We start from the raw sequence: 27,346 nt of genomic DNA, 5'->3' as shown, positions 1-27,346 counted from the left end.
AAATTTTAAAGATGTAAACAAGAGATAACCAACCAAACAATTTCAGTCAAATATGGCAATGCTAAGATAGAGGAGTAAGATCAACCAGGAACCCCTCATGACAGACAACATTTCTCAGTTGGATTCTGGGATTTGGGGCTCACTGCCTGTTCTTCATTATCTGTATCGTATTTGCCATTTTATGTGGTGATGTGGGCCATCAAATGAAAACTAGATTCAAAGTACAGTTTGATTCCCTGTTAACTTGGTTGAGTCTTAGGTTATCTCATCTGTGAAATGGAGAAGAAAATACCTCATTGACTTAGTGTGAGGATTAAACAAGACTCAAGTAGAGTGCTTAGCCCAATGCCTGGCATAGAGTAAGCCTTGAGTGAATAACAGCTCGTGCTGGTGCTGCTCTTGTTATTGCTGTTGTCATTAGATTCTGAGAAACTCCAGTAAATATTTTTCTCTTACTATTGTGTTAGATTGTGGCAAACCTGTGACTCACTGTGGTTCACCTACTTACTGTTGTTAATTCCTCTCTTCTTCTTCTTTTCTCATGCCCTGAGTGCCTTTCCATTTCACCTGTGGCTCATGGGCATTTCCCCTCACAGACTGTCTTCCTGCAGAAATCATCCTCCTTCCTGGAGAAAGAGTATGATTTATGGGAAGCCATGAAGCTTAGGAGTCTACAGGGTAAAGGCGATGAGAATGAAGTAGAGGAGGGCTTTCGACTGACTCAGACGCTGAAGGACCTCGCTGATAAAATTTCAGGGAGCCTAGACACTTATTAGGGAATCACCTGAGTGGCTTTGAGGACAAAGTGAGAAAATTTTGCTATGCTTATTGGGGTGATTAAAAAAAATATTGACATCACTATTCTGGAAGTAGAAAGCCTCCTATGAAGAGAGGTGAGAGAAGCCATGATAGAAGAATGAAGCACAGAGAGAAAAGAAGGATTAAGACTTTGACAACCAAAGACATACCTGCATGGCTTAGTCAGTCAAGGTTCTGACTCTTGATTTCAGCTTGGGTGGTGATCTCACGGTCATGGGATCGAGCCCCACGTTGGAGTCTACACCGAACGCTATGCATGGAATATTCTTGAGATTCTTTTTCTCCCTCTCTTTCTGCCCACTGGTGCCCTGCATGCTCTCTTCCTAAACAAACAAACAAACAAACAAAAAACCCAACAATCTTTAAATCCTCTGACAACCAGAGACCATTTCAGAGTCAGCCTGGTTTATGGGTATAGAAGAAGATGAGTTCAAAACCAAAACTTTCATCGAGCAGATTTTAAAATCTGTCTTTAGTTCTGCAGATATTAATTACTCATCTAAATAAACTAAGAAAATCCTATAGCTTTAAGGATTATGGAAGTTTAGAGAGATTAAGGCTATAATACACCCAACCCTATGGAGGGCTTTGATCATCTATTTCCCATATACGTCAGCATATATCTTCATTATTTAATACATAATGCATTTTTCTGTGATTCCTTTTTTAAGAAAAATATTTTTATTGAAGTATACCTACTGAAAAGTGCACATATTATAAATGCTCAGCCTGGGGAAACTTTCATAAAGTGAACACATTCATGTGACCAGCATTCAGATCAATAAACAGAACATCACTAGAACTTTCCCAATGCCCCTTGTACTCTCATTTACTTATTAACACAACCTCCCCTCCTTGCCGGAGTGATGGGGAACCATCCTGATAGAATAGTTTCTCTGTCTTTGTAATTTATGTAAATGAAATCATATAGTATGTACTCTTTAAACATCTAATTTCATTTGCTCTACCTTTTCATCTACATAAGACTTACAATATTAAACATTTTACGTAACTTTTTAAACAAAACAGGCATGAAATCTCTATCTATCACACACTCTATGTGTGTACCTATAAGAGAAATCAATCAATCTTAATTCACTTCTTCAATTAGCATTTATTCCACGAGGGATATAAAGAGAGGAGAGGTATACTTCCTGCTCTTAAAATCTTCACATCTCTAAAGAAGGTCAAACTATCCCATGGCTCAGCGAAGGCACAACTGTTAAGGGTAGAATGTGCAGGAACAAAACCGAAGCCCCTGTGGCAGCTTTGGTAGGGAAGTAAAGTCAATGGGGTACCCAGATCAGGGCATTAGCAGTCATTCTCCCCAGCTAGAGGCAGTGGAGGGATTCACTGTAAGGAACTGAGAAGTCCTAAATCATTAGTAAAAATGTCTTTTACTGTCATCACTTACCAACAATTCTAAGCTCCTCAGTGACATAATATTTCCCATCCCCACAAAATTTTTGCATGTCTAGGTTCTAGACAATTACTATGTGTGCAAACTTCAAATTAGCACATTTGTATTACTTACCCTTTACTATACAGGTAGTCTACAGGAAGTTAATTTGGAAGATACCTGGTTTCATAGTTGACGTGTAACAGCTACGGACTTAGCCGCACGTGTTTGTTGCAAGAGAGAGTTCCCACTGGTTCTGAATCATTCAGATTCTCTTCAGGCACACAGGCTCCATTGGGGGTCTTTATCTGCTATGGTGGGTTCTATATAAACAACAATCCAGATGAAGAACTCCAGCTCTAGCTGGAGTTACTTATTTTTTGTCTTCCTTTGTGACCATGTGGAGTTTTTGTTTTGAGGGTTTAAAAGTTAAAACAGTGAACCAGAACGGGGACCGCAAGGTGCTTATATTTTATTTGGTAAGTGCAAATTTTAGCTCACAGATGAAATACTTTAAATAATTCGAATAAGTTTACAACTGGTACTTCTTCCTTTGTGTTTGTGAATTAAGAAGTGAATGATCAAGAAATTGCAATGCTAACTTAGTGGTATGATCTCCTAGTTCTGAAATTGGACTTTTTGCATTTAATTGGAAAGTATTAATCCCCTCCTTTCTCCTTTTTTTGAATGTTGACATTTTATTTTCTTATTATTTTTCACTAATATGATTATTGGTCCAAAGTTCAGGAAAAGAAAAGCTCTCCTTGTTTTCATTTCTTTTCTGGGCATGATCCATTTGATTTCACGATTATTGCTAAAAATAATGTTGATTAGAGGAGGATGTGTTAAAAAACGATCCACTCAGGGCATCAGATAAACCAAGTGCCCCCTGAGAGAAGAAACGCACAGGTATTTCAGGGACACCAGGCGCTAGTGGATATGAAGAAAGAGTTATTGATCTAAATTTGGGGGAGGACTGGTTCGACTTTTTCTCCAAATGAAAGTGAAAATGGGGGCTTGCCTGAAACTGGAAAGGCTTAGGGAGCATTCGATTTTGGAATCAAGATGAAAGCGTGGTGCTAACACAGCATTTTGATAGATTCAGTGCAGCCTGTTCAGTTCGGGATGGAACTGACCATCTGCTAAGAGCTTTTTAAATGTGTTTAAGTCTGAGATGGCCTTTGTTGCTTTGGGCCTTTGTGTTGGGGTGTATTATTATTCCAAATTGTTGGAAGCCAGTCTTGCAGGAGGTAAGGTTTTGAATTCCTGATGGTGTGTGAATTTTTATCCCCAAGGTTTCTCTCTGGGATGAATTGATTTGCTGGCCAGAAATGAGGCTGAATTCCTACATCAGGTTAAAGGCACAAGGGTGTTTGGTTTAGCAGCCTGCCCCAAGCGTCTCATCTGCATACTGATAAAGCCTTCTCCCCTCCCAGCCCAAACTTGGCAGTGGCCAGTTGCTAATGCAAGCTGCTTGGGGAACAAAGCAGAAATCAATCTAGCTTTCACCTGAATGTAAGTAGGGCCAAAAGGAAAGGTGCCTTGTCCTCATTAAGGTCTACTCTTTTTTTTTTTTTTTTTTTTTTTAAAGCAGGCAACTATCTCTGGTCACAATTCACGGACTTCTACCACCTTGGCAACTGAAAGGAACTCCATTTTTCTTTCACCTTCCTCTCTGCCTTAATCAGGCATCTCTTCTCTAGATTTTCTAAGTCAGTGTATTAGTTTGCTAGGGCTGCTATAACAAAAGACCACACACTGATGGCTTAAATAATAGAAATTTATGCTTTCTTAATTCTGGCGACTAGGAGTCCAAGATCAAGGTTTTGGTAGGGTTGATTTCTTCCAAGGGCCTCTCTCCTTGGCTTGCAGGTGACCATTTTCTCTGTGTCTTGTATGGTCTTCTGTGTGTGTGTACACACATGTGTCCTAATCTCCTCTTCTTACAAAAGTACAGTCATAATGGGCCCATCCCCATGCCCTCGTTCGGCCTTAATTACCTGTATAAGAGCCCATATCCAAATATAGTCACATTCGGAGGCACTGGACTTCAACACATGAATTTCAGGAGAGACACAATTTGGGGGAGGAAGGCACTAACAGTGAAGATCTTCCAAGGGCTACTTGAACCAGAGAATGGCATTTTTGGTCCTAAATGATGGGTTAGACACTTTTTTTCCCCCTTGCTTTGGAAATATTCAGGATCAGAATAAAGTACTGCCTTAAGACAGGCTAGTTCTACACATGAGAAGTGAACTTTCAATGGAAGAGATGGGCATTTTCTCCTGTTCCTGTACTCAAGGGAACCCACCAATCCAGGGCTTTGAAAGATATCTGACTAAGTTAAAACCAGACCTCAAAATTAGGGAAGTCTAATATGCTGGGGAGAGAATTGGAGTGGTATTATTAAGATTATGATTATGATAACTTGAAAATATGTCCAAGTTCTCTTAATGAAGGAAATTAGTAAAGTATAGTAAACATTTAGCAAGCTAGTCCAGAATTCATAGGAAGATAGAATTTAGTTGACGTTTTCTCTATGATTGGGTCTAGGCACATTATGTTAACCATTGTCTTGATGGCTAAAGGTTATACAATCCCAAAGCCAGACATACGACCTAATAAGACTTGAAAGAGGAAATCCACTAGGACTATTTCTTTAAGATTCTAGAATGTTCTGTTTATAACTGGGAAAATAGGGGAATTTGGTTTATTTCCAGGCTTGGATATTGCCAGGAGAGAATGTCAGCTACCATTTGAACTTAGACTAAACAACAGATATTTTTGCCAGAACTTCCTAGATTAGAGAACAAGAAATAAAATTTACACCTGTTGAAGAAAAGTAAGCTAATCTGATCTGAGAAGGTAGTAAGGAATAACTTGATTTTAAAACGATAGAGCTGCTGTTATTGTATGGTCAGGAGAAAGAAATGGTCAGTGTGACACAGACAGTGTTTTCTGACTTTCTTTAAATACAGCTGACTTTAATACACTTCCTCTGTTCCTACCACTTTTACTCTTTTCTTTCGATATGCATTGTTTTCAAGGCTAAAGTGGAGTGCAAGGTGACAAGAGTTACAACGCACTGGACACAGATACATGGTTCACAATGAAAACCATAATCTGGTCCTTGAATTTATTAATGAATGTATTCAGTTGCTAAAACGTTGCTGTGAGCAACCAGAAAAGTCCTTGTCTTCAAAAGCTGAACTTTTTTTTTTTTAAAAGATTTTATTTATTTATTTGACAGACAGAGATCACAAGTAGGCAGAGAGGCAGGCAGAGAGAGAGAGGAGGAAGCAGGCTCCCTGCCGAGCAGAGAGCCCGATGTGGGGCTCGATCCCAGGACCCTGAGATCATGACCTGAGCTGAAGGCAGAGGCTGGACTGAGCCGCCCAGGTGTCCCAAAAAGCTGAACTTCTTAATGGAGGTACTACACTAAATAAGATGGACAGGCAAATTACTGAGATACATAATGATTTTTCCAAAGACAAAGTTTGTGTATGGCTTATAAAAACTGAAAATATACTGGGACAGCTGGGTGGTGCAGTCAGTTAAGCGTCCAGTTCCTGGTTTCAGCTCAGGTCATGATCTTAGGATGGGGAGATCAAGCCCCACATCAAGTTTTGTGCTGCCCCTCCCTCTTGTGTTCTCTCTCTCTCTCAGTTTCTCCTTAGGCTTTGAAGGCTAGTTCTGCTCCACCATACAGACCTGAGGGGGTCTCGATCAGGCGAAGATCAAGGCATTTACCCTACAATAGGATTAAAGGAATTTGTCCGTGTGGGCGGGGGGGGGGGGGGTAGTTGAAAATCAAAGAAAACCTTTCACCTAGTACATTTGAAATTATTCAACTCCTCCTATGTTTAACTTCACAAATATCCAAGAAACTTCACTTGGAGCCCAAGCTACTTCTGAAATAGTATGTGTCCCAGTGGTTATGGATCTAACCTTGTTCCCCTAAAAATAATATGCTTTCTGCCCTTCATCTTTTCTAGGTAATACTGTGTTTGGTTTAAACCAGATGTTAACTCCCTTACATCTTGGAGAGCCATCCATCCACTGATATAACCATCATAAATCTGCCCATCCATTTGTCCATCCAATGCCTTGTCTATTGTCTGGCTTATTATGAAGCCTTAGCAAATATTTGATGAATGAATAAAAAATCCACTAAGCCTTGATTGTCTACTATGTGCCATTTATAATCTAGAGATCTAATAGCCCAGTTCTACCTGGAGACCATTTGGAGCCAGGTTTACTCAGGGCTTTTCGGGAGTTTATACTTACTGTTCTATTGGTGACGGGAAAAGTGTGAGTATCATTTTTGTAACAAATAGATTTCCTAACAAAAAAAAAATTCTTGTAATTTGCAACTTGTAGATATACATAGGAAGATTTCTTTTCTTTTTCTTTCTTTTTTTTTTTTTTCCCATAGAAAGATTTCTTAAAGAAGGTAAACCTCAGGTTAACTTAGAAAAAGCTTATTGGCAAAATAAATTGTGAGTTCTGAGAACATGGTAGCTAAGTGTCTGGACTAAGAGTTGCCACTTTCTCTGAGGGGACAGCACAGTGAATGGGAGTCACTTGAAAACCTCCCAGGACTTGATGAAATTCTCCTTAATAACCCTTTAGGGACTGAAATCTACAACATCATCTAGTCATCAAAGAATCTCAGTCTCCCAAAGGTAGCAGAACAGCCTTTTATGGAAGGAGAGGCTGGGAGGCAGGAAACTAAAAATGGCAGAGATAGGCTTCCACTAAGAAGGTAGAAGAAGAAAATTATATTTGTTTTAGTATGTCTGATGTCTGGCTCTTGGTCACAGGAGGAAGCGTCCTTTCAACTGATAGTTCATGGTATTATATGGTTTACCAGTCATTTGCTCATGGTGATTTTCAAACTATGCCTCCAAACTACCCCTAAGAGCAGCAGGCAGTGAACGTGACTTCCTGGGATCTACCAGCATTTTGAAGCAGACCAAAGATTTGTTGTGAAGTTTCCTGATTTTCCATAAGAATTCAACCTTATTTTACCTTGTATTCTAATATAGCTCTGTATTTGCTTTAATGTGGAAAATAATGCTTTAAATCCATTAATATAGAGTAAAATGTATATCCTCAAGATAATGACCTCCATATCACCTCCCTACCTCTACTCTCCCCCTTCAGGTGTGCACAAATACACCCACTCCCCACAATATCCCTGTAGAGATGAATATCTATGCTATCTTCCTTAACAGAGGAGGCAATCAGAGATCCAAGAAGCTAATCAAAACTGCTAGTTGACTTTATTTATTAGTACTCACCAAAGTGCCAGCCTTTGTCTCATGGTTTCATGTATATTTCATTCTCACGGCCACTTCATCAATACCACTTTATAGAGAAGGAAACCAAAAATTGTAAAGGTTAAATAGCTTGTCTTTCTTTGGCCACAGGGTTATAAGGAATGAGACTGGAGTTGAACCCAGTTTGTCTGACTCCAAGGAAACCACTCTCTGTTATACCATCACTATCACTCTTCAAATGTTTCAAATTAAATTTTGCACCTTGAGTAATCTAACTAAAGTAATATTGCCTGGAGGCTGAGGGGGAATCCTTTTAAGGAAAGGGCCTTTTTTTTTTTAAGATTTTATTTATTTATTTGACAGAGATCACAAGTAGGCAGAGAGGCAGGCAGAGAGAGAGGAAGGGAAGCAGGCTCCCTGCTGAGCAGAAAGCCCAATGCCGGGCCTGATCCCAGAACCCTGAGATCATGACCTGAGCCAAAGGCAGAGGCTTTAACCCACTGAGCCACCCAGGCACCCCAGGAAAGGGCCCTTTTATCAATTAAGTCTTTGAAGGGGATCTGAGGGGAATATGAAAAGTTGAGTCATTTAGCTCCTTGAACTTTGAAGAACCTAGTGGAAAGTGATGTAGAGACACAGGTTCCTCCTTCCCCAACTGCTGTAGTGATAAACAAGGGTCTTTCCATCAGTCAGTCTGCAGTGGTCCATACACACTCTGTACTTAGCCGGTGCACTTGAGAAATACAAATGCAATCATGGCCTTGCTGCTGAAGAACTTATAATGTTGCCACCCCTTTGGACGAAAGGTGAAATACATTATCAAGCAATGAGTGGTTAAGTACTGGGGGAGGGGCAGTGTGGCTTTCATTACTCCTGAAGTTTGGGGCTCCTGGGAATGCAGCATCATTGAAGAGTGCAAGAGTAGGATTTATTTGGGAAAGGAGGGCAAATCTTCCATTCCATTTTTACCCAAACATTATTGTTTTTCTTCTATAATGCTCTGCCAGCACATCAGTTCTCCAACACAGCTAGATAATTCCTTCCAGACTTTCTGGTTCTCAGAAGTTGCTGAAGGAGATGAACGTGGCTAAACTGGCTGGTTTGCTTCCTGGAACTCTGTTCTCCTCCTCCGGCCAAGCTGTGTGCATATGATTCCTTACCTCTTTCCCTATGTGTGTGTGTACAGCTATGTACTCATTTAGCAACATTCATTCATTGGTGAAATACTTGCATAGTGCCTACCAGGTGTTGGATACAATAGTGAATAATATAGAAATGACTTCTGCATCCAGAGATAGATAAGACTTAAAGTAGAGAGGAGAGACTCAGAGAGCAAAGCTGAAAATAAATGCACCTGTTTTCTATATTCCATATTTCTTTTCTGCTTTTCACCTTTTGAAAGAACTGAGCTTCCACATAGTGAGAGCACAGTAGCAGAGAGGAGAATGAGGTCACAGATCTGTATCCTTAACACTTGCGCCTTCCTGAAATAGTCTTTCCAGACTCTACACTGCACAACTTTATTTGAAATAACCTTACATTATGCAGTGGTTCTTACTGAACCAAGCGGTCTACTTTTGGCAAATCTTACTAACAGCTGAGAAACAGTTGTTGGATTGCTTGTTAGCTCTAGCAATTAAATAACCATCACTAAAAAATAGTATATGGATGAGTTGGAAGCAGTAAGATGCTACATGTTGGGTATAAAGTTGCCTGGACTTGCTGTGTCTGGTGTTGATAAGGTAGCAGATGGTCTAATAGACTCCATCCTTGAGCAGCTAAATTGGTAGGGTCTTGGTTTAATAATCTTGTGTTCTAATGATTTAGGCAAGTGATGAAAAGCAGTGCAATTACTCACTTGTAATAATGCCCAGTTGGCCTGGATGGAAGGGGCACTCACTCATACATGGTGTGATGTAATTAACTCCTTTCCCCAGAAACATGGCTCTTTGTAGACAGACTACCTTGAACAAACATATCTCACCTTTATGATAAAACTTAAAAGCATTTTCCAAGTGGAAAAGCCCTCTTAATTATTTAGATCACAAAGTTTATGTTAGTATAGTATTTCTATATTTCAGAAACACATCCACAAATATGATTTCTTTGGATTCTAAAATATGTTGGTGAGGGTGGGAGGGGGGAGGACTTGTGTCAGCCATTTGTGCTGAGGAAATCATTCAGAGGCTTGTTTGAGCCACAAAGAAGATCTGGAGTCCAGAGAATTCAGGCGTTCCAAACCTGAGGCCTGGATACTTTGCACCCTGATATACTCTTCAGATTCCTTTTACCCAACAGTTTCTTCCTGTCCCTTTGCAAAACTTCTCATCAGTTCTTCAAAGATACTGTATAATTTATGGATATAAGTTCTATTTCCTCAGATTTTTCACTTCCTGAACCTCTGCTGGGGTAAGTTGAATGGAATGAACACCATCAAAATACAGGTAATAATTAACTACACTTTATTATTTTTTAATGTTTTCTTTATTTATTTGAGAGAGAGTGAGCACAAGGGGAAGTGGCAGGGCAGAGAGAGAGGCAGACTCCCTTTGAACAGGGAGCCTGATGCAGGGCTCAATCCCTGGACCCCAGGACCTTGACCTGAGCTGAAGACAGATGCTTAACTGACTGAGTCACCCAGGCACCCCTAATCTACACTTTGATATTCCCCATTACATCATGTGATTTACACAGGATAAAATACTAACAAATATTTGTGAAACGAAATTGCTTTCTTAAAATGTTGATTTATAAGATCAACACACAAAAGTCAATTGTATTTTTATGTACTAACAACAAACATGTGGGAAGCAAAACTAAAAACACAATACCATTTATAACAACTCCAAAGGAAATTAATAGATATAAATGTAACAAAACATGTTTAGGATCTGTATGCTGAAAATTATACAATTCTGATGAAAGAAATTTTTTAAGAACCTAAATAAATGGAAAACATATTCTGTTCATGGCTTTAAAAACTAACATAATAAAGATGTCAGTGCTCCCCAAACTGATACGTAGATTTAACATAATTCCTATTAAAATCCCAACAAGATTTTTTGTATATATAAACAAGCTTATAAATTGTAAAATTTATATGGAAAAAATATACCATATAATAGCTAAAATATCTTGCCGTAGAGAAATAAATAGATGAAACAATCTATCCACTATCGACTTGTTATATAAGTATAGTAATTAAGATTATACTGTAATATTGACAGAGGGAAATAGACATAAATCAATGGAACAGAGTAGAGAATGCAGAAATAGAATACAACCCACACAAATATACCAAACAGAGGTTATTTTTCAAAGGTGTATGAACAACTTAATGGAGGAAGGTTAGCCTTCTCAGCAAGTGGTACTGAAACAATTGGACAGACATCCATAGATTAAAAACAAAACAAAAACCTGGATGTTTACCTAAACTTCACACCTTATTAAAAATTATCTCAGGGGCGCCTGGGTGGCTCAGGGGGTTAAAGCCTCTGCCTTTGGCTCAGGTCATGATCTCAGGGTCCTGGGATCGAGCCCCGCATCAGGCTCTCTGCTCCGCAGGGAGCCTGCTTCCTCCTCTCTCTCTGCCTGCCTCTCTGCCTTGTTGTGATTTCTCTCTGTCAAATAAATAAAATATTTAAAAAAAAAATTATCTCAAAATTCATCATGGACTTTAAAGTGAAAATGTAAAACGTTTAGGAATAAACAGGAGAAAATCTCTAGGATCTAGGACCAAGCAGAGTTCTTTGACTTGACAGCAAAGGCATGATCCCAAAGGGAAAAATTTATAAATTTACCTTACCAAAATTAAAAACTTTTTCTCATGTTAAGAAAATGAAAAGACAAACTGCAACTTGGGAGAGTCTATCTGCAAATCGGGTATCTGACAAAAGCTATTATCTAGAATATATATGTTGCTTTCGAAACTCAACAGTTAAAAAAGCAAACAATCCAATTAGAACATAGGGGAAAGACCTATGGGAAATGAAGAGACATTTCATCAAAATGAAAGATTTCATCAAAGATATACTGATGGCAAATAAGCACACGAAAAGATGCTCAACATTAGCCATTAGGGAATGCAGATTAAAACCACAATGAGGTATCACTACACACTTATCAGAATGGTTAAAGTAAAAATATAAAAAATAGTGACAATGCCAAACGCTGGCAGGATGTGGTGAAACTGAATGACTCATACATCACTGATGGGAATGTAAAATTGCTCAGGCATTCTGGAAAACAGTTTGGCGGTCTTTACAAAAAAAAACACATGTAACCACCATATTACCCAGCAATTTATCCAGAGAAATGAAGGGCTGTGTTCACATAAAAATCTGCACAAGAATATTTATGGTGGTTTTACTCATCATATCTCCAAACTGGAAACAATTCAGATGTCTTTCAACTGGCGAATGGTCAAACAAACTGATACATCTATACCATGGAACAAGACTCTGCATTAAATAGGAATGAACTATCAGTTCACCCAACAGCTTGGCTGGAAATCCAAAGAATTTTGCTGAGTAAATAAGCCAATTGCAAAAAGTTACCTTGTTCCCATATGTATAACATTTTGAAATAATGAAATTATAGAAATGGGGACCAGGGCTTAGGGAGGGAATAGGGGCAGGAGGAAAGTGGGCATGACTGTAAACAGATAACATGAGGCATCCTTGTGGTAATGGAACCGCTCTGTATCTTGACAGTATGAATGTCAATATCCTGGTTGTAATGTTGTACCATAGCTTTGCAAGTTGTTACCATTCAAGGAAACTGGATAAAGGCTATGTGGGCTCTCTCTGTACAACTTCTTACAATTGCATGTGAATCTGTAATCCTTAAAACAGCATATGAGTCTACAATTAAGTCCAAATAAAAATTCTAAAGTTAAAATAATTTTCCCTAACTTACCTATTATTGTAGGCACCATAATATTTTCTACTTGACATTTAAATCAAGTCAAGTAAAATCTTCAAGTCAGTCTTTATATGGCAAGTATAATCCTTGATTATTGCTGGTTTTTACTATGTTGTTATCTAGTATCATCAGCAAATATTCACTGATTTCTTGCTTCACAGCTCTGTTTGCTTCAAATAATGTCATTGCAAGGCTTTAGAAGAGCTGTTGGAACTGTCCCATCATTTGTCACTATCAGCCATTCTCCATTGTCTTACACAAGTGAACATCACACCATACCTGACTACCTCCCAACTGCCAACTCTCCAGTTTCTTTTAGTTAGTGACCTACTTTGTTCTTTGTTTTTAAGTATTTTCTTGCAGTGCTACCATGGAGGGCTAAGTAGAATTTACCGAATTCCTACTAATGTATCTAGGTGCAGCCCACAAGGCTGTGGTGGCTATCAGACTGGCAGCCAAAAGAATGTAGAGAAAATAGAACTGAGTAGGGTTAGCCTGATGAGATACTATCTCCATCCATGAAAGTCATGCTTGTGGTAGGACTTTTGGAAGAAAGGATCTAGTGTAACTTGGTGATGCCTCAGCAGCTCGACTAAACCAAATATTAGGAGATAGGCCCTAAGCAAGTTCTTTTATATGCATATGCTCACAAACCCTCTGAGTAGGTACTATTATCATTGTTATTTTACAGATAGGGAAATGGAGACTTACTGATACAGTGTACAAGATCTACGAAGTCAGGAATCAGTATACAGACTCTTATCTGCATGACTTGGAGACCTGTCTTCACTTCCCGTATATGACAATGAGGGGTCATTATTAACAGAATAAGCATTTTCTGTGTAGTCTTCCCAGTCACTGTCTTTTGAAGATATGGAGACCATAATTGGTCCTACTTGTTTCTAATCCAACTCAGTGCCTTTAGTCCTTAAAAGGAAGAGAGAAGATCTCCTGGGTGGTTCAGTCAGGGCTCTTGATTTTGGCTCAGGTCATGATCTCAGGGTCATGAGATAGAGCCCCAGGTCAGGCTCCACGCTGGGTAAGGAGTCTGCTTAAGATTCTCTCTCTTGAGACACTTGCATCCCTCAGTTGGTTAAGTGTCTGTCTTCAGCTCAGGTCATGATCCCTGGGTCCTAGGATCGAGCTCCACATTGAGCCCCTTGCTCAGCGGAGAGCCTGCTTCTCCCTCTGCCTGCTGCTCCCCCTGCTTGTGCTCTCTCTCTCTGAAAAATAAATAAATAAACTCTTAAAAAAAAAAAAAAGATTCTCTCCCTAGCCCTCTGTCCTTCCCCATGCTCTCTCTCTCTAAAATAAATAAATAGGGGTGCCTGGGTGGCAAGCCTCTGCCTTCAGCTCAGGTCATGATCCTGGGGTCCTGGGATCAAGCCCCACATTGAGCTCTCTGCTGAACAGGGAGCCTGCTTCCCCCTCTCTTTCTGCCTGCCTCTCTGCCTACTTGTGATCTTTGTCTGTCAAATAAATAAATAAAAATCTTAAAAAAAATTCCTTAAAAATAAAAAGTAAGAGAGAGTAAAATTCTATGAAAATATTCCCTTAAAGACCTGATCTTCCCTTTCTGCATGGGATCTTCCTCTGCTCTACTCTATCAATGAGTTGTTTCACAATAGCTTCGCGATTGCCTGTTATGCGGTAGTATAGTAGCTATAGCCAACTGATAAAGCAGGTCACTGGCCATCTCCACCACAAGCAGGAGTCCAGACGCTTTTTCCACCAGTGGAGAGAGCCCACACCTGCCTATCACCGCTGAGTAGCTCAAATTAGGAGTCCAGGTTAGTGAGCTGAAAGTGTTAAGTTTGTACTCAGGACACATTCTACCCCACAGAAATGTACTTAATCTGGAAGAGAGCTTCCTTTACTTTCAACATAGCCAGGGAGAGAGAAAAATACTCACTGGGACAACAAATATTAGTTACATGCCTTTAGGTTCCAGGTAATGTTTGTAATTATTACATTCTATGTAGGTACAAACTCTATGTCAAGTCCTTTATATGTATTATCTCATTTAATCTTCAAAAGTTTTATTACTATATCCTGATTTGGGTGGTTCTTCAAGTTTGCCCCATACCACGCCCTTCCTTACTTTCTATGTAAGACTCTTAACTATAGGGAACAAATCGATGGTTACCAGAGGGGAGCTGAGTAGAGGGGTTGGGTGAAAGAGGTGATGGGGATTAAGAGTACATTTATGATGAACACTGAGTTATGTATAGAATTGTTGAATCACTATATTGTACACTGGAAACTAACATTGTATGTTAAGTATACTGGAATTAAAATTAAAAACTTAATTTTAAAAGAAAAAGAAACAGAAGTTTTAAAAAAAATGTTCTATGTGAGCATGAGTATGGTAGGTTCTAGAGTCTTCAGGGATGCAGAGAACCAAAGGGAGACTTTTTTTTTTCAGCATTATTCTTACCCTTCCACACTTCTTACCTCTATCAAAGCTGTGTGGTTTGAGAAAAATATATATTATCTCATTCCTGGGATCTAGTTCTGGTCTGAGTTCTACTACTACTGAGAAGTTGGATTTGGGCTGAATTCATTCACCTATTGTGCCTCAATTTCCTCATTGGTAGCATGAGGTCATAGACTAAACTTTGGATTTTTTAAAGGACACTTTATACTTGAAAGCTGTGTACATCACCATGTGATTGTATGCAGTAATTCACTCAGGAGATTTGAGAGCAGAGTTTGAAACTCAAAGCCAGTTGCTGACGATCCAAGGAATCATCGGATACAGGTGTCCTGCTGTCTCTTCCTGGGTCCAGCTTTCCAACCAGGCCCATCAAAGCACAGATCACATCATGCAGGGCTAGACAGCCACAGCACGTGTAGGCCTAATTTTTTTCTACCAAGCACTAACATACCTAAGCAGATGTTGGGGTTGAGCGTTTTTTGTTTTTTGTTTTTTGTTTGTTCATTTTTAGTCTCTTGGCTTCCACTTCTTGTGACGCATTTGTTTCTTTAGAGGCACACTGCATTATTTTTCAAACTGGGAAAAACCCTCCCGGCAACAACTATTTTTTAAGTGTAAGAACATTTTCAACTCCAGCTTCCTTTAACCCAGCTGAAAAATAAAGTAAAGTAAAGGAACAACTGGTCTCAAGTAAAAGAAGAAGTTACAGCTGAGAATCTCCTTTCGGCTCTCTGACTATTCAGCTCTCTGATTATTTCTTTCTATATCTACCCTACAGAGCAAGACATCTGTAAGTCTATAATACTTCAGGACTGTTGGTGAGAAGCCAAAAAGCACTGGGTGGGGCTGGGGTTGGGGGGTGTCTATCTTTTTGATCGCTAAGGAAATTATGTAGACTTAGTTTTAATTGCTTCTTGAAAATTCCACATCAGAGAATTTCGGTTTGCCATAGCGCGGCAGCTGGCATAGAGGGTCTAACATTGTTTACTTTCTATGCTTACTTTTCAAAGAATGGCATGCTTTTATTGGTGATACTAAACTGAACTGACATCCAGGTTAAAAGTTTCTTAAGCATGAGGGAATTTTTTTTTTTAAAGATTTTAAAGATTTTTTTAAAGATTTATTTTTAAATAAATAAAAAGTTATTTATTTGACAGGCAGAGATCACAAGTAGGCAGAGAGGCAGGCAGAGAGAGAGGTGGAAGCAGGCTCCCTGTGAGCAGAGAGCCCGATGTGGGGCTCCATCCCAGAACACTGGGATCATGACCTGAGCCGAAGGCAGAGGCTTTAACCCACTGAGCCACCCAGGTGCCCCAGCATGAGGGAATTTTGTTTTGTTTTTCACATGATCGGGGTTAGAAGGAGTGCTGGAAAGAGATAGGAAAGAAGTTGATAAAAATACCATAATGCTGGCAAAGGTAAGAATTCCTGAGGATCTATGCAGAAAATCTTTCTCCGAACGTGTACAGAAGATGTTTACACTCATCCTCAATAACTTGTCCTTCATACCCACCTTATCTCTTGGGTCTCTAATAAGCATGCCCGGTACACAGGGACTGCCACGTGGTAAAGCCTCATAGTGCATTTAACATGTTTGTTGAATGACGGTAAGAAATGAGTGGATGAATGAATAAACAAATGAATTAAAGATTACACTTCCTACTCCCCACCTATTACTAAAATGAAAAGTTTATGATCAATATGTGGTTAATGGATTCTGTGGGAAAGACGTACATATGAAACCTTGCTCTATTGTTTACTGTGTTTTTAGAAACTTACTTCACTTCCCGAAGACACAGTTACTTTGTCTTAAAATGAGAAGAATAAGACCACAAACTTCATAACAATGTTGTAAGCACTGACTTACATCTTCATATAACTTTCACAATGCCTGGCACATAATAAGCAACTAACTAGATTAGGCATTATTATCATCACCATTATGGAGAAAACAAATTGAATTTGTAGTTAACAAACTTCCTGCAAAGAAAACTCAGGCCAAATGACATCATTAGTGAATTCTATCAAATATTTAAAGGTGATATAACATCAATTCTACACAAATTCTTTCAGAAGTTATGAGAGAAGAAAACATTTCCCAATTCATTCTATGAAGCCAACATTACTCTGATAGTAAATCAAAGATGTTATCAGAAAACTACACACCAATATTCCACATAAATAAAGAAGGAAACTAAAAAAAATTATAGCCAATTAAGCTCAACAATATAGAAAAGGATAAGCCATCATGGTCATTCCTGGGCCATGTTGACTTAATATCTAAAAAATCAGTAACACCATGTTAACAGATTAAAAAAAAAAATCATATGATCATCTCAAAATAGGTACAAGAAAAGTTTTTGAGAAAATCTAACATGCATTTATGGTAAAAACTCTCAGCAAACTAGGAATAAAAGGAAGAAAATATAAAATAAACCAAAAGAAAATAGAAGGAAAGAATTAATTTAAGGCTAACATTAATAAAGAAATATGAAAATATAAAAAATATTTTTTTAAAAATTAAAACATAAAAATGATAAACGAAACAAAGATGTTTCTTCAACTACCTGAATATAATGGATAAATACTTGATATACTAAGTAAGACCACGAAAGAGAAAAAACAAAAGACAATATTATATTAGGAAAAAGTAGGAAAGAAATACAACAGTTATGAAATCGGTTCCAAAATTTTAAGTAATTATTTTGCATTCTTTTAACCAATAATTTGAAAGTCAAGATGGTTGAATGATAATAGTCAAAATGTGGGAAATGCTCAGGAAAAGAAAGTTAAGCCAAGTCGTATAAAGTCCAAAGAGGAAATTGAAGTTTGTCAAAGATCTACCATTGGAAAGAGTGCCAGGCTCAGAGCACACCCAACCTTCCAGAAACAGGCAATTTCCATGTTATTCAGACTATAAAGTCAATGGAATGCTTACATCAAAGCTAAACATATGAAGACTGAAAGAAATATGGTAGTGAGTTTTACATATATATACATACATTTATATATAGATATGCAAAAATAAAACAAAACATCAGCAAATCAAATGCAGAAAATAGTCAAAAGAATAAGACACTATTTTTAAGGATTATTCAACATTTAAAAACTCTATGAACACATTTTTAGTTCCTTAGTATAAAGTGATGCCAAAAAGGACAATAAAAATATTAGAATATCTACTCTAAAATTGTATTAAAAGACATGAAATAATGTTTGAAGAAATAGAGAGATATGTCATATGTCCAAATGGAAATACTAAATATATAAATTTAAGATGGTTCTATGCAAGTCCCAATTGTTTCATATATGAGTTTGATTTTTAACTTGACAAACTGATTCTAGAATCCCTTAGGAGAATAAATGAGTGAGAATAGCCAATGTAGTTAAGAAAATGAATTATAATTATAATGAAAGATTAACACTATCAGATAAACCAATTACAGGAGCAGAATCTAAAGAAACTAAAAAAACAAGTAGAAATTTAATATGTACTAAAAGTAGTAGATTAATCCTGGGGGAAAACGGATTGATGCAAATCATGTTATCTGTATTTAAGGAAGTAGTTAGATGCTAGCTTATATTGTACAAAAAGATAACTTTCATCTGGATTACAAATATAAATATAAAACAATTATTAGAAGTAAATGTACAAGAAATATGTTTTTAACCTTGGTGTTGGGAAAGTTGAAAATTCAAAATCTCTAAGCAAAAACTTAATAAATATAATTGTATAAATATTAAAAACATTACTAAAGCAAAGAATACAGAATTAACAGTGAAAGTGGCAGACTAAGAAAAAACATTAGCAATATATGACACATAAAGGGTTAATTAAAAGCAAAATGCATTTATATGAATATAGTATATACAAATATATATATATAATATATAAATTTATATATGTAAATATATATATATATTTATGTATATGTATATTTATGTATATATATGTATATATGTATATGTATATTTATGTTATGTATATGTATATGTATATTTATGTTATGTATGTGTATATGTATATGTATATACATATATATATACATATATATATGTGTATATATATATATATATATAAAATATGGAAAAGCCAATCTAATAGAAAATTGAGCTATAAATGTGAACAGAAAGTTTATACAAAAATAAACACAAGGGACGCCTGGGTGGCTCAGTGGGTTAAAGCCTCTGCCTTCAGCTGGGGTCAGGATCCCAGGTAGGCTCTCTGCTTAGCAGGGAGCCTGCTTCCCTTCCTCTCTCTGTCTGCCTCTCTGCCTACTTGTGATCTCTCTCTGTCAAACAAATAAATAAAATCTTTTAAAAAAAATAAACACAAATGATAATAGACATAGAAAAAGATGATAAACTTTGCCTACAACTAAGGACATGCTTGTATTTTATTTTATTTTATTTTTATGAAACATTTTAAAATAGTAAGAAGGCATTTTGCTTCTCATTGGCAAAAATTAAAAAGATTACTAAGAGCAAAGTGGCAAAAGTTCTGGAAAAGAAGCATTTCCAGGTTGCTAAGAATTTATTAGGTGTAATGCTTTGAAGAAAAAGTTGGCAGCAACACAGCTGAATTTAAGATTCTATTATGTCCCAAGTGTCAAAAGTCTATAAAGATCTCTATGTATAAACATGTTTGTTGCAGCAGACATTATAACAGAAACTGTTAAAATACTCATCAGTTAACAGAATGTTTAAATAAATTATGATGATCACTCATATGATGGTACAACACCAATAGGAAATAATGAGGTAGATCCACATTTATGGAGCTGGAAACAGGACCGGGATGTTATTAAGTTAATAAAAAAAAGTAGGACAATGTGTACATCTTCACCACAAACCACTTAGTAATTACAACACTAAATTATTTGTCAAGATGCATTCCCCACGAGCCACAGAAAACTTCTCCATATTCTTGATCTAGATCCATTTCTCTTTAACTCAGTTCTCAGCAGATATCCACCTCTGATTGAACAGATAAATCTACCTCCTCCCAAAGAAGATCCTTCATCTTCCACCTTGAAAATATCTCTGATCCCTTCACATTCTCTCTGGCTTCTAAGGGGAAAATCTTCTTTATAAGTTCCTTCTGCATTCATCTCCTCCCTTCCCCACAGCATCAGTCTTTCCTGTACTAACTTCTTTGCCTTAACTTTCAAACATGAAGTTCTTCTCCTTTAAAGAACAGAATAAAACAAAAATTTGTGGACCCTATTGCCTACAAGCTATGGGGTTCCTGTCACCAAACTCTTCAAGTTCTGCTCACCTCAGGCTGCCTCTTTCCCTCCATTGCTCCTTTACCCCCAGCAGCCTCTTCTCACCATGAAAGCTATACTCACAGATCTCTCAAGTTGAAGAATCACCCAATCCAGTCCTCTTTTCTCAGTTTCCTTTTGGTGGGGTTTTGTTTTGTTTTGTTTTGTTTTCTAATGTTTTGCTTTGTCTTGAACATAATTGTCTACCTTCTAATTCTTGAACCACTCTCTGTTGGCCCTATTAACTTTCTGGTTCCCAATCTGTTTGCTCATTGGTCCCAGTATATTGCTTTCACTAAATTTTCTTCTTCTAGCTACCATTGTGGTCTACAGCTGCCTAACCCATTATTAACATATCCTCTGTGTCTCCCCCACCTAATTCTCCAATCCTGATTTCTTTTCCAATCCCCACCTCAGCATCTCTAGTCGTCTACCAAGACAGCTCCATTTAGGTAGCAGTCTAACATGCTGAATTAAATATGTCTGAAGCCAGGTCCCTCACCTTTCCTGAGAATCTCAGCCTGATGATTGGCTTTCTTCTCTCTCAACAGTCTCTGTCTGTATAGGCCCGCTTTCTCCATGTTTCCCATGACCAGAAGAATCTTTGCAGCTTTTCTCATTTCCATTGTTTTCTTTCCTTTTTAAATTGTCACCAGTCTAGCCCTCTGAAATTCAATCCCAATATTCTTTTCAAATCATAACCTTCTAACAATTTCCTACATATAAGTGTTTTGTTCAGTTAGCTGAGACAAACTATATCTGCAACACATTTTCTACATCCAAACCTTCAGAAAGCTGCTGCCCCCTTCCTCCTCTACCAACTTCTTACTCCTTCCATGAAGCCTTTCAATATTTTCTTCTTCTGCATAGATAGCATTGGATGACATACTATTCCTGTAGTAGTCATATTATTACCTTGTCTGTTTATACTTTCTTGTATTTATGCCTTCCCTTCTTAAATGAATATAAGCTTCTGAAAGAAAATGGCCATTACGTCCACTAGGGATTCTCTTTGTTTGCTAGTAATAGAGACTTCCTGAAACAACAGTGCCTTAAATAAGATGGAATGTCTTTTCTCTTAATATAGAGAAATAATATGACAAGCAGTCTAGGACTGGTGTTCATGACAGACCCAGACTCCGTCATTATGCTTTACCATCTTTAGCCTACATTTATCATCATTAGAGGGCCTTCATTAACACAATGTGGCTGCTGGAGTTGCAGCCATCAAGTCTACATTCAGGCAGAAATGAAGAGAAGATAAGGAAGAAGAGAATATATATTTCCCAGTCTAGTCATTCCCTTTCACTGGGCTCTCCCAAAGCCCCCTACCCACCGAATGACTTAGGTTTAAATCCAGTCAACTATTCCTACATGTAAGGCAGTCTGTGCAAATGCCGTGTTTCTGATAGGTACATTATCATTTTGAATAAACTTTGCGTTTTGTTATAAAGGCCAACACTGTTTCCAAAAATATGTACTGATCATATTTTATGCACCAGACACGGTTCCAGTTCCTAGAAATAGAACAATGAACAACATACATAAAGATCCTACCTTCCTGGACCTCATATTAATAGTCTATGGAGAGAGTAAATAAACAAATAAACCAGGAAACTCAGTCAAGAAAGTCTTCACTCGTAAGATAGCATTTTAGTGGAGACATAAAAGAAGCATCAAAGCAGGATATGCAGATATCTGAGGGAGGAACAGTTAAGCAAGAGAAGAGGAAATGCAAAGACCCTGAGGCAGGAAGGTGTTTGACAAGTTGGAGTAAAAAGAGGACTGGTCAGGTGGAATGGAGAAAGGGAGGAGCAGTAGGAAGTGCAGTCAGAGTAGCAGTGAAAGGCCAGATGTAGGGACCCTAGAACAATGCTTTTTCCAGTGAGTCAGATGGAAAGCCACTGGTAAGATTTAAAGGAATCACTGGTTCTTCACGGAGAATAAACTGTAAGAGGATCCAGGAGAAATGAGAGGCCAGTTAGGAAGCTGTTGCAATAATCTAGTTAAAAGATAATGACGCCTTGGAGTTCAGATTTTGTATCTATTTTGAAGATATGGGTTGGCATAATTTGCTAATGGTTGGGGTGTGACAAAAATGTTTAAGGAGGTATTGAATAGAAAACTAGAAAACTCTACCACTGCTATGTACATATTTTTTCGTATTTCTCCATAGTTCCTGTTACAGTGCTATGCACATCATAAATTTCAATAAATATTTAGCAAATAAATAGATTTTAATTTTTTCAGAGGACTACTTTCAGAATTTTTTTCCCAAGACACCCACCATTAATGATTTAAAAAACATACAGAAAAACCTAAATCCTAAAATACACTGAGGCTGTATTTTCCTTTTGCTTCCTATTAGTGATAATTGCTTCTATAAGCTCAAGGAAGAGAAAATACTGGAAAAAATTTGGTTTGTGGCATTATTAATAGAACATTCAAGAAGAAATCAGATACCAAATCTCCCATCTAACCATGATGGAACTTATCTGCCGTGTAAATGCCTATTCAGACCAAGTCATTTTCACACTTGTGTGTGGGGGTCACATAAGGGCATATTTGGTGAGAAAAAACATTTGACGTGGTAGCTGTGTAGGAGATGGAAAAAGGAAGAGAAGAGAGATTTTTAGAAGATATCCCCAAACTAACAAATTGACTGAAGTATACGAAAGGAGAATGTTGCCATCAACATGGAGTCTCACATGAAATGCTCAATGCCCCTTGCTGCTGTGCAAAGATGTGACTTCGTGATAACTGTTTCCAGTCATCTTGTCTCTTATAATAAACCTGTAGCTTCATCTTTGAGTGTTTTGGCCTCATGGATTGTTGTATCATAGAATAAAAAAGCAAGAAAGTAACTGAAAGATATTCTTGGGTATTTTCCAGGTGTTATATGATTTTATGTTAAATGAAAGCCCTTAGCTTACAAAAAGATGGCTCTAAAACCCAGTCCTCCTAACCCCAAGGACCAGGCCTTTTATTCATCACTTTTCTCCAACCACTAATGCTTATTTCTCTACTACCACCGCCCACCCACAGGGATAAAATTAATGATATCTCTACCATAAGACATATTCATCTCGCCCACCCAAATGGCAGCTTGGAACCCTTACTTCATATGCTCCTGATTCTGAAACTTAAAACAGAAATGAGATTCTCAGACAATTATTATTGGACTAAATTCAATGCCCTCAGGCCTCAGGGAGTTTAATATGTCCAAGCACTGTGGGCTTCCAAAGGGATGGACAGCCAGAAGGGCTGCATTCAAGTAAATGGGCATCCTTTCCTTTCAAAGATTGAGTGAGAAGGAGACTTTATATCAGAATAACCTGCTATGAGCTACCATTTCCAATTCAACTTCTTCCTGCAGCTGTGGGGAGGGGAGAATTTCATTAGCAAAATCCCAGCCAGATCAGACTCTTGTCATCAGTATTGATTCTCCTCTCACAGAGCCCACTGTGTTCCCAGCATCGTCCTTATCCAGTCAATACTCTCCTTCCAAGTCCAAGATGGTTTTCTGGCTTTTGTTTGGACAACTTTTTGTCTTCCCATTGATCTCTCTTTCTTCTAGAAGAGGGAAAAGGAGAAAAGAGGGAAAAAGGAGGAAAAAAATTACTGAGATAAGGAAAAGTTAAAAACAAAAGGGGTACCTGAGTGACTTGGTTGGTTAAATGTCTGACTCTTGGTTTTGGCTCAGGTAATGATCTCAAGACTGTGGGATCGACGTTCAATGCAGAGTCTCCTTGAGATTCTCTCTCTCTCCCTCTTCCCCTCCCCCTGCTCACATGCTTGCTGTCTCCCTCTCAGATTAATAAATAATTAAAATCTTTTTTAGAAAAGTTAGAGACAAGAATGACAACAACAAAGCCAATGAAAGACAAAGATCAGAGACTGGGGAGGGAGAGAGGGAAAGGACTTGTGATTTGATGATGTTATTGTTATTATAATGATTATTTTACAAACCCAGCTCCTTCTTAGAAGTTTGGAACGAAGCAACCACCATTTTAATTCATAGAGACATAGATTAAGCTCTATCTGGGTCAGACCTCAAGGACATCTTTAATCATGATACCATTTGTACTAACTCTTGAACGGCTGGGCTTTATTTTGGACAGTGGGATCTGATGAAATCTGGATTTCTCTATGTTTAGAATGTCAGAAGGAAGGAGAGGGGACTGTGCTTCTGGTCAAAGGATTTTTCTTTGTAGCCAGCATGCCTGGCTAAGTAATTCATTTTCTTTTTCAGGGATATGCAAAAGTGAGAAAAAAGACTGGCTGGGATGGGCATGAAGGAAGGAAGGCAGAGGGTGTGATGATCATGGGGTGTTACACATAACTGATACGTTATTGAACAGTACATCTGAAACTAACGATGCACTGTCTATTGGCTAATTGAATTTAAATAAAAAATTAAAAAAAAAAAACACAAGACTGGTTGGTTGGCCTTTTTCTTTGAGAAAAAGCATGGTTTCCCCGCATATTCTTCATTCTGTGCCACCAACTCTGGAGTTTTCTACCATTGAGAATGGATGTGATCAGCTCAAGCTCCAGTCTCCTTTACCCTGCCTACAGGGCTGGGGATAGACTGATATGTTGACTCTCAGTTGAACTCTCGCCTGGCTTTTGTTAAAAGTTAATTGAATCCTAGCCTGTATCTTGTGCCGCCACCTAGCTAAACACTAGTATTTTATTTTAAAAATAAAACTGAAAATCACCTAAGAAGGAGAGAAGGATTGCAGTGGATGAGTTGGTAGCATTAGGGTTAAAAGAATGTGATTAGGAACACAAGCAGCTCATTCAAGAGCCTTACCCAGATAGTCATGGAAGTAGTGAGTCTTCATATAACTGAGAACCTCAGTTAATTTGAGAACATTGACCAAGGGCTTCAGAACCTGATGGCAGAGATGCCAACAGTATTAACATAGATAGACCAGGCATCACTTTTCCCCAAGGTTTTTATGTTTGTTTTTTCTTTCTCTCTCTCTTTCCTTTTCTTTCTTCTTTCCCTCCTTCCTTCCTTCCTTTCGTTCTCCCCTCCCTTCCTTGAAGGAAGGAAGGAAGGCAGAGGGTGTGATGATCATTTCTCTCTCTCTCTTCTCCTTCCTTCCTTCCTTCCTTCCTTCCTTCCTTCCTTCCTTCCGTCTTTCTGTCTTTTCCAGATAAAGTAGAAGGTACAGATGTTGCTCTGGGCATTGGACTCTACAGATTCTTGGGCCCCCAGTCCTATTCTCCACAGAGAATCAGCTGGAGGTCTGTAAATCATAAAGAATTCTGCCCAAAGTGCATAGTTACTTTGCACTAAGGAATATATATATGCTAAATGGAGCATTGAAGGAGGTGGGGGAAGAACCCTATAAATTGTTTTGTTCAAATGTGGTTATTATAAAATATCTAGCTATAAAACTGTTTCCTTAGTTTCTGTACTTTGTTAAGCTAGTGAGTTATAAAGAACTACAGCTGAAGAAAGAACAAAAATAAAACAAAAACAAAAAACCAACAAAAAAATTTGTTTTTCTCTCAGGAATTCACAGGAGTGTTGTTTCTCAGCCTCTGGGGTGTGATCACGTCTGCATTTGTAAATGTTTTAGTAAATGGAAAAACGATACCCTTCTCATTCTGTCTGTGATCTATGAGCAGAATGGGCTGTGCAGAGGAGTCAGATGAAAACTGATCCTGGGCCAGTGCAGGTGAGAGGGCCAGACCTCCAGAGCCTTTGGAAGGACAGGTCCTCAGAGAGGCTATTTAATGCATGTATGCAGATTGGCTTACAGACAAGGAGCAGTCTAGGAAAGCTGTCTGTGGGGCAATTTTGGGGGGGGGGGGGGGTGGTCAATTCCATGAACAGAGAAACAAGAAATGACATGCCACAGAAGGCTAGCGGATCGCTAATAAGCTAATCTTGTTTAGCCTTCATTGTCAAGTCTGGATCTCCAAAAAAAGCGTTGAATTTGGAGAAAGGTTCTATATTAGAAATGTCAGTCATGGAGCCTACTCCATTTAAAAGCCCTTTATACAAAACAGCAGACCGCCAGCCCTGCTGAGGACACAGGAATCATACTGCCCTCCCAGCCATGAGGCGAGGGATGAGTGCCTGCCCTAAGGGCAGCCATGTTGTGCCACCAGCAAGTCAGCGCATGGTCAAGATGGCTCCATCAGAGTCCATCTCTCTGGAAACCAGAAAGGCGATAGTGAAAGAACCTATGCTCTAGAACTCATTTCAAGTTTACAAATTTCAAGGAGTTCAACCGGATTCATTGTGAAAGGATTCCGGGGTGCTTGGCCACCGGGTGGTAACTGTCACCGCTATGGTGACCTATCAAAGCCCCATGCCTTCATTTCTTCCCTACGCCTAGGGCCTAGACAGCCTGTTTCTAACTTGTACCACTGTCACTTCCCTACCTGTCACTTATTTATCGGTGGTGCACACACAGCCGATGATTTAGGGAAACATACTAAGCCTGTAAGTGTGGTTAGCTAAGACAAGTAAATCTAGAAAACGTTACCATCAACTGGGTAATGCATTCTATATTTTTCACCTTCAGTTAGAAATTACACACCTTGGGCTCAAAAAGTCCATTGCAAGGTGTGAATCTGGTTCTCAATAAAGACAGAAGGATTTTCCTAATTCTGTCCAGCAGACTGATGTCATTGTCCCTGTTCATGCAGTTTCAGCTTGGTAAAATATCCCCTTAAAATACAGATGAACAAAAACAAGAAGGACTGGTCTGTATCAGTTGGCTAGAAGAGCTGTGACAAAGTACCACAGCTGGGTAGCTTAAACTACAACAGAAATTTATTTTCACACAGCTGTGGAGGCTAGAAGTACGACTTCGAGGTGTCAGCAGAGTTCATGTCTTCTGAGGCTTCTCTTCTTAGCTTGTAGATGACCGTCTTTTAAATTTTTTTCTTTTATATTGAAAACACTTTTTTAATTGTGGTGGGTGCACTTAACCTGAGATCTACCCTCCTGAAAAAAAGTTTTAAGTACACAATACAGTATTGTTAATTATAGGTCTAATGTCATAGAACAGACCACTGGCATTTGTTTACCTTGCATAACTGAAACTATACACCCATTGTACAGTGACTCCCCCATTTTCCTTCCTCCCAGTCCTTGCCAACCACCATTCTACTTTTTTATGAATTTGACTATTTTATGAATTTTGACTATGCAAAATCTTTACATTGAAAGATTTTATTTATTTATTTAAGA

Source organism: Meles meles, chromosome 4 (assembly GCF_922984935.1).
Source record: "Meles meles chromosome 4, mMelMel3.1 paternal haplotype, whole genome shotgun sequence".
NCBI classification, from domain to species: Eukaryota; Metazoa; Chordata; class Mammalia; order Carnivora; family Mustelidae; genus Meles; species Meles meles.
This window is presented reverse-complemented; position numbering follows the sequence as displayed.